Below are 16,144 nucleotides of genomic sequence, written 5' to 3'. Positions count from 1 at the left end.
GCCGGCGGGGAGAACCGCCCGCAGCGCCGGCGCCCGCCCGGGGACGGGAAGTGGCGCCCGGCCCGCCCTCCGCAGCCCGCGGCCCCGCAGTCCCGCGCCGCCCCTTTTCTCTCGGCCTCTCCCTCGGCCTCCGCCACCCCGGCCGAATTCTTGCATAAATTATGCCAGGCGCGCCTGACGTCAGGTGGCGGCGCGCGGGCGCGGCGCGGAGGGAGCCGCCGGCGGGCGCGCGCGGCCCCGCGGCCTCGGGCGCGCGCGGCGTGCCGGGCGCGCGCAGGCGCTGGCGTGCTGGGGCCGCGGCGGCGGCGGCGGCGGCGGCGGCGGCAGCGGCGGCGGCGGCGGCGGCGGCGGCGGCGGCGCGGGGGTTGAGCCGTGGTAGTGCGGACGCGCTCGTGCTCGGGAACTATCGGATTAAACTTGAATCGAGTGAAATTACACAAAGGAGCGCCGCTGAGGAGGCGGCCCGGGGACCGGAGACCCTGAAACTCGCCAGAGCCCCGTTCGCCCCCGGCCAACTCCGCGCCCGTGGATTAGCCCCTTGGCCGCGGCCGCCGAGCCAACTCCGGAGCCCGTTCTGCGTTTTGTTTTCCCCTCGGCACAGGGCAGCGGAGGAGCCCTACCGACCGACCCGGTGAGCGCGAGAGTTCGCCGGGCGCCTCCGGGAGGGGCGGCGGCAGGAAATCGCTCCGGGCCGGGGCCGGGGCCGCGCGAGGAGTTGGGAGCGAGGAGTTGGGCGTGTGCGGGGCGAGAGGCGAGGGCGGGCGGGGGCCGGGGCCGGCGCAGGAGCGCAGCGCCGCCCGTGCCGTGTCGCCGGCGTCGCCGCCCGCGGGGCCCGAACCCGCGCCCCGAGCGCCGCCCGGCGCCCCAACTTTTGCCTGCGTCCGCTGGGCCGGCGGCGGCGGGGGCGCGCGGTCCGGCCGAGGGTCACTTCCTCGCATGTAAATGGCTTTTTGTTGTGCTGCCGGCGTGGGGGGGGGACGGGGGACAGGAGGGAGCGTGTCTGCGCGCGGGGGAGCGCGAGCGCGTTTCCTCCCGCCGGCGCCGAGCACGAGTTGCCGGCTCCATTCGAAAGAAAAAGGAAGGAGGAAAAGTTGGGCTCCAACTCAAGTGCGAGTGGGCGATGGGCGCGCGGGCGCGGGGCGGCTGAGCGGCGGCGGCGGCGGCTCGGGGACGGCGGCGACCCCCGCCTCCCGCCCCCGCCCCCCGCTCCGGACCGACCACGCCGCGCTCGCCGGGAGCGGCGGCCGCACCGGCGCGAACAAAGTGCGTCCCTCCTGGCGCGGCGGCGCCGGCCCGCGCGGGGACGGCCACCGAGCGAGGTGGGTCGGCGGCGGGGAAAGTGCGCGGGGCGCCGCGTGGGGCGGGGGCGGCGCGAACACGCGGCGCTGGGGGCGTCCGGACCCCAACCCGTGCCGGTCGCGGGCGCGGAGTTGCGAGCCCGGAGCCGGGGGCTCTCGGGGCTCCCCGGCGGCTCCCAAGTGCGCGAGGAGGAGAAGAAAGGGAGCGGGGCCGGGGCGAGCGCGGGGAGGCGCGGCGAGGAGGGGACCCCACCTTGCCGAGCTGGCCGGGCCGGCGGCGGCGACTGCATAATAGCGACTTTAACCCCCTGAGGCAACTCGGTTCCCCCACCCCCGACCCCGCCGGGGGTCAGCGCTGCGGGGGGGGGCGTCACCAGGTGGCCCCCGAGGTGGCTCGGGTGCGCTCTGCCCCCGCAGAGATCCGCGGTTCGGAGCGTGAACGGCCGAGGTGGCTGGAGGCCAAGCGGTCAGCGGGGAGAGGAAGGAGGGCGGCGGGGGACGCGTTGTTTGTTTGGTTCGCACCGGGGACTGGGCTCACCGGGGGTGCGGGGGCGCGGGCACCCGGTGGGCTGCGGTGCGGCCGCGTCCGCGCGGGGCGAGCGCGGCCCGGGGGGGTGGGGAAGGCGGCGGATCCCGGGCGGGGGGTGGGGGGGGTCGGGAGGCTCCGGGGAAGGAGCCGCCGGCCCCGAGCAGCCATCATTACCAAGCCGCCTTTCTCCGGATGGCTCTGCCTCGAGGAGCCCCGCGCCGTGGGAGCGCACCCCAAACTCCCGGCCAGCCGCCCGCTTTGTGAGCGCCCCCGTAGAGCGGGCGGCGCGGGGAGTGCTCCTGCTATGGGTCGGACGGTTTTCCCGGAGGTCACTTTTAGAGACTGTTCACGCCTCGATTTTAAACTAGTTTTTTCCCCCCTCTTCTGAACAGACAATGGACAAAAGAAAAGTAGCAACCCACATGGAGAGTTTCCTTTTGAATTGCTAGAATTAGATACACTATCCAGCTCTCCACTCGCTAAGTATACTTTTTAGTTTCCCATTGTATATTATCTAGCAATCGATTTAAATAACTTATCTTGAAATATGTCCATCCTCTGGGCTCCATTTCTGGGGTATGTTGAATATTTTAATTTATTTTTAAAGGATTTATGTGAAGGCCCTGATTTTTATTTTCTAAAAATATTAATTTAAGCCGTCTTTGCAACGGGCCATACCTTTCAAAGAGGTTGAGTGTATTTCCCCCCCAATTCTCTCCCAATAACGAGAGGGGGGAGTACTCACTATACGTAATAATCAAATAGGAAAAAATATAGTTCTCTTTATTTCCTCACAGATCCATTCTAACGATGACAAACAAATCTTAGTGACTACGACCTTAACAGCATGGGAACCTGATTTATCCCAGTTATAATTCTATTTAGGTTGTAGTAATGTGTGAGTACTGGGTAATTCTTATTTCAGAAATAACTTGAGCAGTGATTTTATGAAGTTGAATCCGTCTCCCAGCCCCCAGAGTACATCTGTCGCGGAGTGTTTTTGTCTTGCTGTTGCACAACAGAAGCCCTCCAGTCTTTACCCTAAAATGGCAGCTTTCATTTGACTGGGGCCCATTCATTGACAATGATAATAAAGAGGCTGAAAGCTAGATGCTTGGGGCACGGAGCAGTACTCGGTTTGCCTTTCTAGGTGATAGTAAGTAGGAGACATTTTATGTCTTCCAGATTTGCTCACGAAAAGTTTATTTTCCCTGGAAAAATCTGTGCTGTAGAAAAAAGTTACAAAGTAAACAGAATTTGGAAATGGATAGGGACTTGCAGTAAATTTTAGGAACCAAATTTTCTTATTTTGCCACTAGTGGGAATATGGCATTCTCCTCTTTTTGATGACCTGATAAAGGGAGTAGTGTGTTTTTGTGAGGCTTGTAACAGGTGAATTTCCTCACCACGACGCTTAAGAATTATTTTCCAGCGCTGTGTATTTTATAATTTATATTCTCTTGAAACGTTCTATTTTTTTTTTCTCCCTCTGTGCAAGCCAGTACATTGAAGCCTGAGGAATTCTAGTCTAGGTTTTTCAAGATTCACATGAATTTTTAGGTAAGAAATGAATAAGAATAATATCGACTGGAATGGGAATTCCAAACTCCCATACTATATTGGTTTAATCAATAGGTGTATTTTTAAGTTAATTTAAAAAATTACTTCCTTTTCTACGTCTTGACGTGGAAGTCAGGATAGAAGAATGATACAGATTCTGTATCATACGTAATGGTGATGGTTTAAAAACTCAAACATTATTTTCCTCTTTTGAGGAAAAGATAATGCCTTTTCCCCCAAGTTTAAAATATGAGAAGTGAAGTTTAAAATGCATCTGGTAACTTAGTTTTAAAATAGGACTTTCACAGATTCAGCTGCACTTCGTTTAGTTTTTAATCAGTGAGACTTATAGGACTATTTCCCAAACTTTTTTTCATAAGAATCTTTTTTTTAATTGAATTAAAATGAATATCATGAGGAGTACATTTATAATAACATATTAAAGAAACATTACAACTTTTTTTCTTATACAAACACAGTCAATAATATAAAATTTGTAGTATGGTTTTTAAGCAATTAGGTCAAAAGAAAAAGAGTGTTTTCATCTGTGAGAGAGTACAATTTGAGTGCTTCCGTGCACGAGCTGTGTGACCCATAAGAGCAATCTAAGTGCCAAGTGTAGGGTAGTTATTTCAGACCGAGGCTTACAACATTTTATTCCCTGTGCTTAAGAGAGTTTGCTTGCAGTAAAGTCACCATCCATTTATTTACTCTTGTTTCAGTGATCATTGGTAAGCCTTTCAGTGTGTAAATGCCAAATAAGAAGCGGTGCTTTCCCTCAGAGAGTTTACTGTCTAGTGGGAGAGAGAGTTCTCTGGGTGACCAAATACTCAAGTTTTAACTTTTAAGGTTAACTTTGGAAGTAGTTATCTTTCATCCTTTATTATCCATATATGGCCTTTCAGATTTGATAGCAGACACCAGGGCCACTTTATAAACATCTATAAATAAGGCATTGCAAGAATAAAAATGCTTAGTCAGGGCTGAGTAAAGTGTGTGACTACAAAAAAAATGGCCCTTAAAGCTTCAGCTTTGTAATAAAGGGATTTACTTTCAGTATTCAGATGGTTTCTAGATGTAAACAAACAAGCACTTAAGTAGATATAGGTCACATAGCTAAATTCACTAAAAAAAGAAAGATGGCGAAGGAACATTTTGGATGATGTTGAGATGATGTCAGGAACACATTGGCCCTGTATGACTCTTTCATTGTCTTGTCCATTCGTGTGGACATGTTTGTGTATTTTTTTTAAAAAAGCTATTCTTTTTTATGTCACTAGGAGTTCAGAGTTTAGTGTTATATCTTACCAGGTTTCTAAAGCGATTATAGATTTATTTGGGTGACAAAATTTTCCTTTTTTTCCTAGGAAACTTCATTATTTTGCGTTACTTCTTAAAAAAAAAACCCTTTGATATTCAAAGCTGATGAATGATGTTAAACTATAAAAGAAATTGGGAGCAAATGATCACTTAATTTTTCTACAAAGAATAAAAAGATGTCATGTTGTATTTCAGGTTGGTTTGCAATTATGGCAGGCAGAAGTCCATAGCTGATTATGGGGGTAGTTAGGAGCTAGGAAGGTAATTAAAAATGCTACTGCTGCTCTTTTATATTTTATTTTTATCAATATATTAAAATTCTTAAATGAAACCACACCTTTGTGATAAAAATAATGAATAGAAGTAGGAAATCATATCATCAAATAAAAATTTATCTTACAATCATTAGTGAATCTTTGGGTATTTAGAGAATGAGGACCTTAGAGAGCTAGTCTAACTTTCTCATTTTACAGATTAAGAAACTAAAGCCCAGAGAGATTAATTAAATGAGCTGCCTCTGGCTGGTCACCCACTATTGCAGAGCTGTCTTGGTCATGGTTGTCTTCTTGGTGCCTAGCTTGGTGCTGGTGTAGGGGAGGTACTGGGTTTGTTTTTGTTGGAAGACTGAGCTGGTCGTGGAAGTCTAGACCTCCCTCTTAGGTTCTGACCAAAAGTACCTTTGGCTTAAGAATTTAGCACAGCTCTTAAAGGTGTTCTTAAGCCAATAATAATTTATTTGTACTGTGTAATGGTTTGGAGGGTTTTTGTTTTTTGTTTGTAAAAAACTATGATTATCCATCTAGAAAAATGCAGAGATAATTATTCCAAGATTTGATTACTGTTTTCATTTTAGAAGCTTGTATTCATTATCATAACTAGATTTCTGTACCTTTTAACTAATGTTAGGTGACTGAAAACATGATTGTTTTCTCAGTGAAATATTTTTAGTGGGTTCTGTTAAAAAATAATGTAGAATAGTAATATAGAAGCATAACTTGGTAGTAAAAGGCTGATTGGTCCTTGGGCTTGTTTGCTTCTGCCAGAGTAGAATCGGTGACACTTTCCTTAGTGGCCCTTTTAGCCCCTGAAGTGCTGTAGGTGTCAGGCTAGGCTCTAGCAGCAGATGACCCTGGACTACAATCAGTTTTCCTGGTTTGTCTGTTTTCTTGTATTTATTGGGTACCTGTCACCTGAAAGGTGCTGTGTTGGAAATACAGTGGTGCCATAAGAAGACATGGTGGACCCACACAAAACATAAATAAAGCAACTGCAGTGTCCTAGGTGCTACGCAGTGGTATTGGGAGGAATGAGAGTGACTTGGGGGTCCATCTGACTGTATGGGGTGTCAGCCCTTAGGAAGTGGCTGTAGCACTGCCATCTAAATGATGCTAGAAGAGGAGGGTGGCATTAGCTAACCTAGAGGGAGGTAGTGTGTTTGAGGTCTACGGAGAGCAGATACAGGAGACTCAAGAGACGGAGAGGCCAGCTTGGGTGGGGACTATGGAATACGGAATTTGGGAGTTGAAAAGAAGTTGCAGAGCCACTGATGAGTGTTCAGCAGTGTTTGACATGAACAGATTTATTTTCTGAAGAAGATGGGATTGCTGGGTGGGGTGGAAGAGGTAGAATAGGTTAGGGACAGCATCCAGCCTGCTGGTTGTTGTGGTCCATTTGATGGGGAAATAATAGTGGTTTGGACAAATTGGTGGCTGTGGGAATGGAGAAAAATGGCCTGGTGTGAAAAATACTTAGGAGGTTTGGTGACTAGGACTTGAAGATAGATTTGCTCTCAGGGAGAAAAAGGTGTCAGGGAATGTAGGTTTCTGGCATATACACTGCTTGGCTAGCTGACTGTGTTGCCCTTCACTGAGGCAGGGAGCAACTCATGAGGACCAGATTTGAGGAGGGTGTTTCTCAGCTCTTGTAACATGTCGCTGAGGTAGCAGATAGTGACCATGATGCCGTTGCTCCGCTTTCTTCCCCTTGCTAGTGGCAATCCAAAACTTTCCCCAAATCATCTGCTAGGTTCCTCAAAAGATGGTGTATGGTGAGTCCACCAAGGGGTGCTGGTGAAGGTCAGTGAAATGGGGCGGGGGGAGAAGAAACCTTTGTTATTTGCCTAATATAGGTCACTTTGTTACTGGCCTGAGATGTAGCACTTTTTTTTTTTTTTAAAGATTTTATTTATTTGACAGAGAGAGAGAGACAGCCAGCGAGAGAGGGAACATAAGCAGGGGGAGTGGGAGAGGAAGAAGCAGTCTCCCAGCGGAGGAGCCCGATGTGGGGCTCGATCCCAGAACTCCGGGATCACGCCCTGAGCTGAAGGCAGACGCTTAACGACTGAACCACCCAGGCGCCCCTGAGATGTAGCACTTTGTATGAGTTTGCTCATCGTAGACTGAGAATGGGTGTGGTAGAAATGAATACGATACTTAAATCGTTGTGGAGAAAATGCCATCCTAGGTCAGAATCCTTACCTGTTTTTTAGAGGATGTATAACTTTCCTATGTAAATTATCTTAAAAGCCACTTTGTTCAGTTATTATAAAAAGTGGATTATACAGCACGGTTGGTAGCAAATGAGAGATGCTAACTGATAAATCCAGAAAAGCTTCTAGTGAGATAGATTACAAAAATCCTGAACATTTATCTTGAAATGGTTTTTGAAGGAAGTGTTTGTATTTTTGTGTTTGTTAGTTTATGTAGGTAATGATATTACCCACTTATTTTTGTTATAAATCTGACTTTGATCTTGGTGTGCATAAAGATATCGTTCCCGGGAATCCTTGCCTTTGGGTAGGGGTCTGTGTCAAAGGCACTTTCACTGACATTGTTTGTCATAGGCTTCTCTGGTGGCCACTGTGACGTGGTCAAGTCTCCTTGAGTTCTTCCTGTCCCCTTCAGAATAGGCAAGGTTGTGTGGCTTTACAGGCAGATTCAGGGACGCAGATTGACTGTAGGGACATGCTTCATGTGACGGTTTTACCTCTAGCCGTTCCAAGCGATTATCTGGAGTTTAAAAACTCGATGGGGCGCCTGGGTAGCGCAGTCGTTAAAGCGCCTGCCTTCGGCTCAGGGCGTGATCCTGGCGTTGCGGGATCGAGTCCCGCATCGGGCTCCTCTGCTATGAGCCTGCTTCTTCCTCTCCCACTCCCCCTGCTTGTGTTCCCTCTCTCGCTGGCTGTCTCTCTGTCACATAAATAAATAAAATCTTAAAAAAAAACAACAAAACTCGAGTAGTGTGTTTCCCGTGGTGGCGTAGTAGAGCAGCTGGGCACGCTCACTCTACCTTCCGACAGACTGTTGTCACCTGCTCTGCGGCAGTTTACTTGTTGCACTATTTCTTCAAGTCGGTAGTTTTAAGTTTTCAAAAACTTCTTTAAAGGTATATTTTTTTGTTTGGTCTCATCAACAGCGTATTCTTATAGTTTAAGAAATCATTGCCTTCTCAGAGGTGTAGACACTAAATGGAAAGCTGCATGCAGGTTCCTGTGATGTGGGTTTTAGTGGAAGAATAAAGAGGATGTTTATTTGTCCTGCCCCCTCCCACCTCCACTCTGCAACACCAGTGAGATAGCAGGTTTGAGTTTTCCACCATGTATCTCATATATGGGGCGCGGGGCGGGGCACGTCAGGCAAAGAGCCACTGTCAGCATGGGGACAGTTGGGACCTGGATTGCCACATTGAGACTTTGTGGAGGGAAAGGCAGGGAATTAGACACCTGTGTTAGCTTTGACGTGTTATATACTCTCCCTGGTATCCACCACTTAAAATGGAGATTTTTACTTTGTAGTTGCAGTAGGTCTGATAAAGGATATGTGATACCTCAGTAATTAATTTTTTCCCCTAGTCCTGTGGTAAGTTGGGGGACTACTTTAATCTTTTAAAGAGTCCACTTTGTTCTCTTTTTATTGTTCTGTAATATACCCATAACAGAATCTGTTGATATTTAAAACATAATTAGTAGGTGTACTATTATTTAAACACACCTAAAAACTGTCACCTTTAACTTGATACTAAGAGGCAAATAGTGAGAAAGTCCCTTATAGAATTATTAGCATGCTTTAGTTTCCAAGGCAGTTCCTGCCATTGCACTAAGTGAATAATAAAATCAATTTGTGCACAGGTGTACGATCAAAAATATGCCTTGGTTGGTGATGTATTTTAATGTGTATGGGTCTAGAAATTACTTTATTTATGGACGAGACTAACATACTGAAACTGTTAAGCCTACATCCTCAAGGTGAACTTTTTTGAAACCTCTCTATTGCAGTATTTTATATTCTTATATACTTGACCTTGTTTGTGCCTGGAATTTTGCTTTGGCCAATTGCAGGTGTATTGATCTTGTCAGAAAAATCATGCAGACTCATCTTGAGAATTTAAAAATCTTGATTAAATTAAGAAACTTTATTTTTTCTATTAGGTGTGTGTTGGGGCAATCAGCTAAAATGGTGTAGAAATAGCAAAACAGCATTGCAAATAACAGTAATAACCATAGCTACTAACCAGCAGTTAGTTATGGAGCATTTCCGGTCAAGTAGGCATTATGTTAAGTGTTTTAATGGGTTGTTTCATTTACCTATCAGAACCTAGGAAATAAGTAGAGTTACCATCTCCATTTATAAATGAGGAGACGTCGGTTGAGGGGTTAAATTGCCTAGGGACTTACAGTGCTAGCAAGTGATGGAGGAGGAATTTGAATCCAGATTGGCCAGTGTCCAGAATGTGCATGTCTAACCATCTTGTGTCCTTGACCAGCTCTGAGACCATCATTTCTGTCTTAGTAGACAGAGGTCTGTTAAAAATACTGGGAACACCCTGTCATCCTATATCATACCCTGTTAGTGTATCCAGTCAGTCCAGGTTATTTCTGTCCACACTTCCTCTGTTTGTGCCTACTGTATTTTTAATTTAAGAAGTCCCCATAGCCCTGAATTATGACTAGAAAGAATAAGTGGCCTGCAGTAGTGATCGACTATACCATTTTCACTTTTCCTGGGGAGTAGACATAAAATTATATGTGTCCTTGTCCAGATGTTGTTTGGCTAACTTCTTGTTGGTTACTGAGAGGCAGTTGAGATATTCCAGCTACTAAAAATGACAAATTTGAGGGACTAGTTCTTCCTTTCAAGCTATAAGATACCCATCTGCAGCCTGAATGGTGACTTTCTTGCTAGCAAACCAGTCATTCCTTCTTTTCGCCAAACTTACACTTCTCCCAGAATGCTGGATAATGTGATCCCAGACAGTGGTGTGGGCATATGCGATCAGTTCTGGAATATTAGAACTTCCCAGTTCAGACTGGAGAATACTACAGAGTGTTCTCACGCTCTCACAGGTCTTCAAGTCGCTGAACATTTGATTCATTCCTGTCCTTTCCAAATTCTCTTTATTGCTTAAGGAAGAAAACAAGATGGGATCTAAAATGAAAGTAGATTTGGGGCCAGGGTTTGGAGTAGCCACAAAAGAGTGGGAGGGTTCCGTTCCCCTGGAAGGGTAAGGCTCTGGGATAGTTTCCTTGGAATTCCACTGCTATCCAGACTGGCATGACAATGGAAGAGATGGAGTGTAGACAACTTTTATTTTATTCCATTTTATTTTCACTTAAAAGTAACTTTTTAAGGGCAAAGTAAAATGGTCGGGCAAAATGTAAACAGTTGATAAATATGGATGTATGGGAGTTCCTCGTACTGTTCTTGCATCTTTATTGCAAGTTTGGGAAATTGTATCAAAATCAAAGTTTCTTAAGTAACAGTGACTGACTCTAAGGGCTTGATCTCAGTAGCTAACACAGAGCATGGATTTTTTTTGTGAGTTCACGTTTGCTAAACTCCTTATTTACATGAACTGTTTTCACTGAATTTTGAAGTAGGATTAATCAGAATGCTGAGGTAGAGGGGCACCTGTGTGGCTCAGTCTTGCGTTTGCCATCAGCTTGGGTCAGGATCCCGGAGTCCTGGGATAGGGCCCTGATGCGCCCTGCTCGACAGACAGAGAGTCTGCTCCCTCTGCCCCTCTCCCGCTTGTGCTCGCGCTCTCTCTCTCTCTTTCTCCCCCCATGTCGAATAAATAAACAAAATCTTAAAACAACAAAAAATGCTGAGGTAGGAACAATACGTGCCATTTATAGGCGAGGGAATGGAGTTTTAGAGATTGTGTAATAAATTTGCCCCAAATCACAGCTGTTAAAGGTGGATTTGGGATGCAAATGAGGACAGGCTCATTTAGTAGCCTGTGGCATTAACCTCTCTGCAGGAGTCGATGGTCCCATCAACAAACGGATTTAGGCCTTAGAAGGGAGAAGGGTAGGATGAGCTTATCGAGGTCTTATATACCTGTGCTTGGGAGGGGGACCTCCTGGAAAGAAAGTGAGAGGCAGAAAGGTGTCTATTAATGGATTATAATCAGTGAAGTTTCTTTTCCTCAGATGTTGTATCTTATTAATTGCAAATGCTTTCAGCCTTAAAGACACATGTTCATTGCAAGACTTCCTGGTGTCCCAGCGCTATTTTTGTTTACCAGTCCAAGACCTAGCCAACGTCAGAGTATTCAGCTTGCTAGAGAATTGGCATTCCCGAACGTTCCTTCCTAGTGTTTATCCAAGATGTAATTCACTTAACATCTTTTCCTCATTACACAGGACTTGAGTTGCCCAGGCAGGATGCTACTTAGGCTCGCAGTCACTTGTCCTTCATAGACGCATTAACTTGGGGGAATATGCGTCCTCCTTGTAAACTGCTCCTGCTAACACACAAGACAGCAGGCCATCTTCTCCAACCATACAATGCATGGTTTAGATCAGTATAAAATTCAAATGTATAAATCAGTAGACTTGTATGTTATGGGGTGGATGTGTGTTCCTTTTCCAGAGGATTAAAAAAAGAAAAGAAAAGAAAGAAAGAAAAGGCCCTAAATGCTGATACTACTTTGCCTCATAGAAATATTCTGTGGCGATATGTTTCTACATTTTCTTCATGTTTATAGGTTCCCCCCCGCCCCGCCCTTTACAACCGAAGAAACTGTTGACTAGCTTGAATACAGCGAGCTTCTAGTTGAAATTTAAATTTTGCCATTTTTTGGTGCGATAAAATTTTAATTTTAAGTCTTGATTGTGTTAAGTTTCAGAGCTGGTTTGTCACCAGAATTAGCATTTTAAGTTTTCCGTTTCCCCCCTCATTAAAAAACAAAAATAAACATCTGGCCTGGTGTTATAAGGAACTTTGTGGCTAGTATGGGCTGCTGAGAGCCATTCCATTTAGCTGCTGGGGTGCAGCAGGATAAGGACGCGTCTGTCTTACGTGCTGTCAGATACAGTTGTACGAACACGGTGTGGTAACATAGTCGGGTGCTTTCCCCACACGGGTGAGCCCACTGGTGGGAAATCTGCTGTAACTGGATTGCTGGCTGGCAAGTGTGTGTCATGGTGCTGTTGGACTGTCTCTGTGTGGGGTGCAAAAGGCAATGTGCTGTCCAGGGAGCTGCACAGGAACCCAGGTTTTTGTGAGCAGAATGGTTGATGTTGGGACCGGCTGTCATCTTCTACAGCTCAGGCTTTTCAGAACCTCGGGAAATGCCCACATCATTGGGGTTTACCTTGATGGGTCACTGCTGCAATAATAATGGCAATAATAACAATAATGTCTTCTCTTGGCAGACCTGAAAAATGACTGATCATTACCTTTGCCTTCTCTAAGAATGACTGCTTGGGCCAGCTGTTGGCTCTAGGAAGAGATTGACTTGTTTCACCTTCTAGGCTAGAGGTGAGAAAATGGGTCAGTGATTCAAATGATTGGAAGCACTACAGCATTAATTCCTATCCCTGTGAAATTTACTTGTGTTTTTCTTGCTCTCCCAATGTTCTCCTTTGTGAAAGCAACTCCACCTTTCCCTTTTCTCACTGTTTTGAAGCAGTTGCATAGAAAATGATCATCCATCATTCTTAGGACAGAAAAGTAGCTTTTTAAACAATGTTTTTATCTCCTCCTTCTTTCCACCTTCCACCTCACCAGGATTCAGAAGGTCTATGAGGTTGCTTTGCAGAAATAACGCTTCCGTTGGTCTTTAAGTAAGAGTGGAGTGGTGAGCTGGGCTGAGCTAGCTTTTTCATCTGTTTTCTTCAAGGGACCCATGAAACGAGTCCATTTAGGTGATTTTCAGGATTTTATGTAGTTGTTTTAAAAGTTGACATGGTAAGATTAGAGTAACTAATGAAATAGATATTCGTCATGCTTTAGAATTGGCAGAGTCATCCGGGGTGCTTGCTAAAAACACAGATTTCTCCACGCCCATCCTACTGATTGGGAATCTCTGTGGGCCATCCAAAATCTGACTTTTTATCTTGGTGTCTCTGATGTACTCTAAAAAACCACACATTTAGGCAAATGTGGTAGTTACACAGTGGGTATACCTGGGAAATATAAAACAATTTAGAAAAAAGGAAACCCAACTCAATATATTCTTACAATATTTTTTGCAGCGTTGTAAGTTATTCTCTTACATGCAAATGAGCGAGATGTAGCTGCTATTTGGTGTGCTGATTAATAGAGAAGGCGAAGATGGGTTAAGAGTTTAAAAGCATAGTCCACTTTAAAGGTGGTGTCAAAAAGGGATGGAGAATGGCTTGTTCCGTATTTTTTACATTCGATTTTCCTTCCTGCCACGGAAGAATTAAACTTTGTTTTGTGTGTCGTTCTGGTTTACGTGGTAGGGGTATGACCAACAAGTAGGCTAACGTGCAGCAGTAAGTACTATTTTGGGTCAAGTATCATTTGCAAGGACATGTGCTGACTTTAAAATGAGCATGCTCTCTACGCAATTTGGCGCGTGGGTTAGTGCTGTCGTTGAGCACTTGCTAGCATAATACTCCCTAGGAGACTCCATGCTCCTGTTGAGAGGGCGAAAGACAGCATCTACACGGAGGCTTTTTCTCAACTGTCCTCCCTTCCTCTCTGGTTTAGCACTCACAGACAGCTCCGTCCTCTCGATGCCGGTCTCCCTGGACCCTGGCACAGAGGCTCCGTCTGGGGCCTTGCCTCCGGTGTTCCCACAGTTCCTCCCTGCTCTCCTTCCTGCTCCCTGCGGACAGCCTACACTCAGGGTTTCTGTCTTGGTCTGCTCTTGAGCCTAGTTCAGGCCCACAGCCTCAGTTCTTGTTTCCGTGTGATGAACTCCTAAATCTGTATTTTTGTTTCCAGTATCTCTCCCATACTTCTATCCTCAGTGTCCCCAAACTGTCTAAAACCTAAGTCTTCCTAACACCTCCTTCTTCCTGCCAAGGCATAACAAAAGCCCAAAACTCCAAACCCACTTCTTCCTCTCGAATTTCGGCTCCCGTTCTCAAGCCTGCACTGACGTGGGCAGTCCCTGGCCCCTGGATCCTGGCTGCCGGTGCTGTGTTGCAGGCTCCTTCTCTTCAGAGGGTGCCCCATGCCTGTGTCCTGGCATCCTCGCTTCTTCCACTACGTTGCACTCTCCCTGACGCCCGCTTGGCTATTAGAGCGTGGTCCGGGCCTGCTGGGCCATTGCCGTCATTGTTAGTTGCACTGGAGGCGAGCAGGGCAGTAACCAGTGTTTAGGGGAGCCCTCCCCTCCTTCCTGTCCTTTCGCATCTTCCTTCTGTGCCTGGGCTGCCGCTGCCTGCATCCCACCACCCGGACTGGGCCTTTAGAAGGAGTCGGCTGTGGGGCGCGGCTTCCTGCGATGCGTGGGCCCTCCCTCCAGCTCTGCTCCCCGTGGGGCAGCCTCCACGACAGAGGCTGCTGCATGCGGCTGGGCCTGACAGGTTGACTGTTGAGGCTCGGTCTCAGGCAGTGCGAGGTTGCCCTGTGCCTGAGGCCCTGCTGGCCTTCTCAGTGGCAGGTAGCACCCCTTGCTTGGCTGTCTCCCAGGTGGTTCAGAACGTGGGTGGGGAAGGGGCGGAGAGACTTATTCCGGCCTCCTCAAACCCCATCATCACGGTCCTGGCATTTGACCCGAACGTGGTTTTCCACGGTGGCGTCGTTTGGATTAGGTTCGTAAGATGCGCTGTGGGTTCATCCAGTGTGTTTGTGGGTTAGCACAATGATGTCCATGTTCTAAGACTGTGTTGGAGGGAAACTGTTAAATTAGCTCCTGAAATCCTTTCCGGAGGGAACTGCTGGCTGAATTGGGCGTGACCTAAGTAACTACTGGAGTGGGTGGTGGTAGCATGCGGAACCATTTGGTGACCCTGAAATTGAGGCAGATGCCTGACTTCCCAGCTCGCTGTGAGTACATCAGGCTTTTTAGCAATGGGGTTACAGAAAACTGGACCTGTCCGAATCCTGTTAGAGTGAGCTTTTGCATAAAGGGCTGTCCGTACCCATGTCAGTTCTAGGAAGGACTTTAATGAATGCAAAGACATGGCCAGTAATGGCAGGGAAAAATTCAATAATGTTTTCAGATTTACATCTCTAAGGAGAAAATGGCAATTTCTGTGTGAGGTTTATAATACAGTCTTTTTGTTTTTTGGCAATCTGGATGTGCCTGGTGAAAGCTGTTACTTCATTAACTCCTTTCAAAGGTAATAGAATTATGAGTATCCAAATCTTTAGAATATGTTTGCTGCCTTTTTAGTATGACTTTGATGTTTGTGAAGGTGTGCCCATGTAAAATTATAAGTTTCATGGGAGGTACTAAAATTGTTATCCACAGCTAGGAACTGCAGGTTAATCCACATGTGACAGTGTGGAACAGGATAGCACAGTGTGTAATTAAGTGCTAAAAAGGTGTGATGCTGTCAGTCTAGGAGCAACTGGAAGCAGCCAGTGTAGGGCTTGGTAATGGAGAAAGGAATCAGGAGGTCTGACTTGCCCTGTCTTTTGGTAGGTTGAAGTAGCTGAGAAATAATATGAACAAAAGCATGGAGACACCGTCTGCCAAGGGTCCGGGCAGGGAGCAGACGGCTAGCCCAGAGCAACCTGCAGGGAACTTTCATTCCCAGTGTCCTCCTCAGGGGAATAGGAACTGGGAGAGAATGACACAGCCGCTGCGGTGCACCTGTCCCCTCCTCCTCTCCGCCCCTGGGTCAGTCCAGCGTGGCTGAGCAAGGCCATCTGGCTCAGGGAGGAACAGAGTTGGCCAGGAAGAAAGGAGCAGGGTTGGGATAGACAAGGAGGGTGTGGGCTATGGTGAAATTGGAAGTTCAGAGTGTTAGATCCTGACTTCCATTATGTGATGGAATGGAGTTGAAAGGTTAGTTTAGCAACATGTGATGGATTGCAGTTGAAGAGGGACTAGAGGCAAAAAGTCAGAGCAGTTGGAGTTGGCCAGGCAGTAGTGGTGAGACCCTGAGTACGGGGAAGGCGAAGAGGAGAGGTTGAGACTGGGCCAGAAGGGGAGGATGGGGTGGGAGCTGGTCACTCCAAGGGGCCTGGTGTGGGGCTGAGAATGGCTTCGATGAGAACTCAGGTTTGAC

General features: G+C 47.1%; 1 protein-coding gene across 3 annotated transcripts in view; it reads left to right on the top strand.

Annotated features, from left to right (window-relative positions):
• Positions 1-325: 325 nt before the first annotated feature.
• CHD7 (chromodomain helicase DNA binding protein 7) overlaps positions 326-16,144 on the top strand; it is a 185,988-nt gene continuing 170,169 nt past the window's right edge. For all 3 annotated transcript variants that reach the window (XM_045789040.2, XM_045789041.2, XM_045789034.2), the window contains exon 1: positions 326-631. The gene's annotated coding sequence lies outside the window, so the exon portion shown is untranslated. The remainder of the gene's footprint in view (positions 632-16,144) is intronic.

Source organism: Ursus americanus, chromosome 9 (genome assembly GCF_024610735.1).
Source record: "Ursus americanus isolate L20-20 chromosome 9, mUrsAme1.1.p, whole genome shotgun sequence".
In the NCBI taxonomy this organism is placed as follows: domain Eukaryota; kingdom Metazoa; phylum Chordata; class Mammalia; order Carnivora; family Ursidae; genus Ursus; species Ursus americanus.
This window is presented reverse-complemented; position numbering and strand designations above follow the sequence as displayed.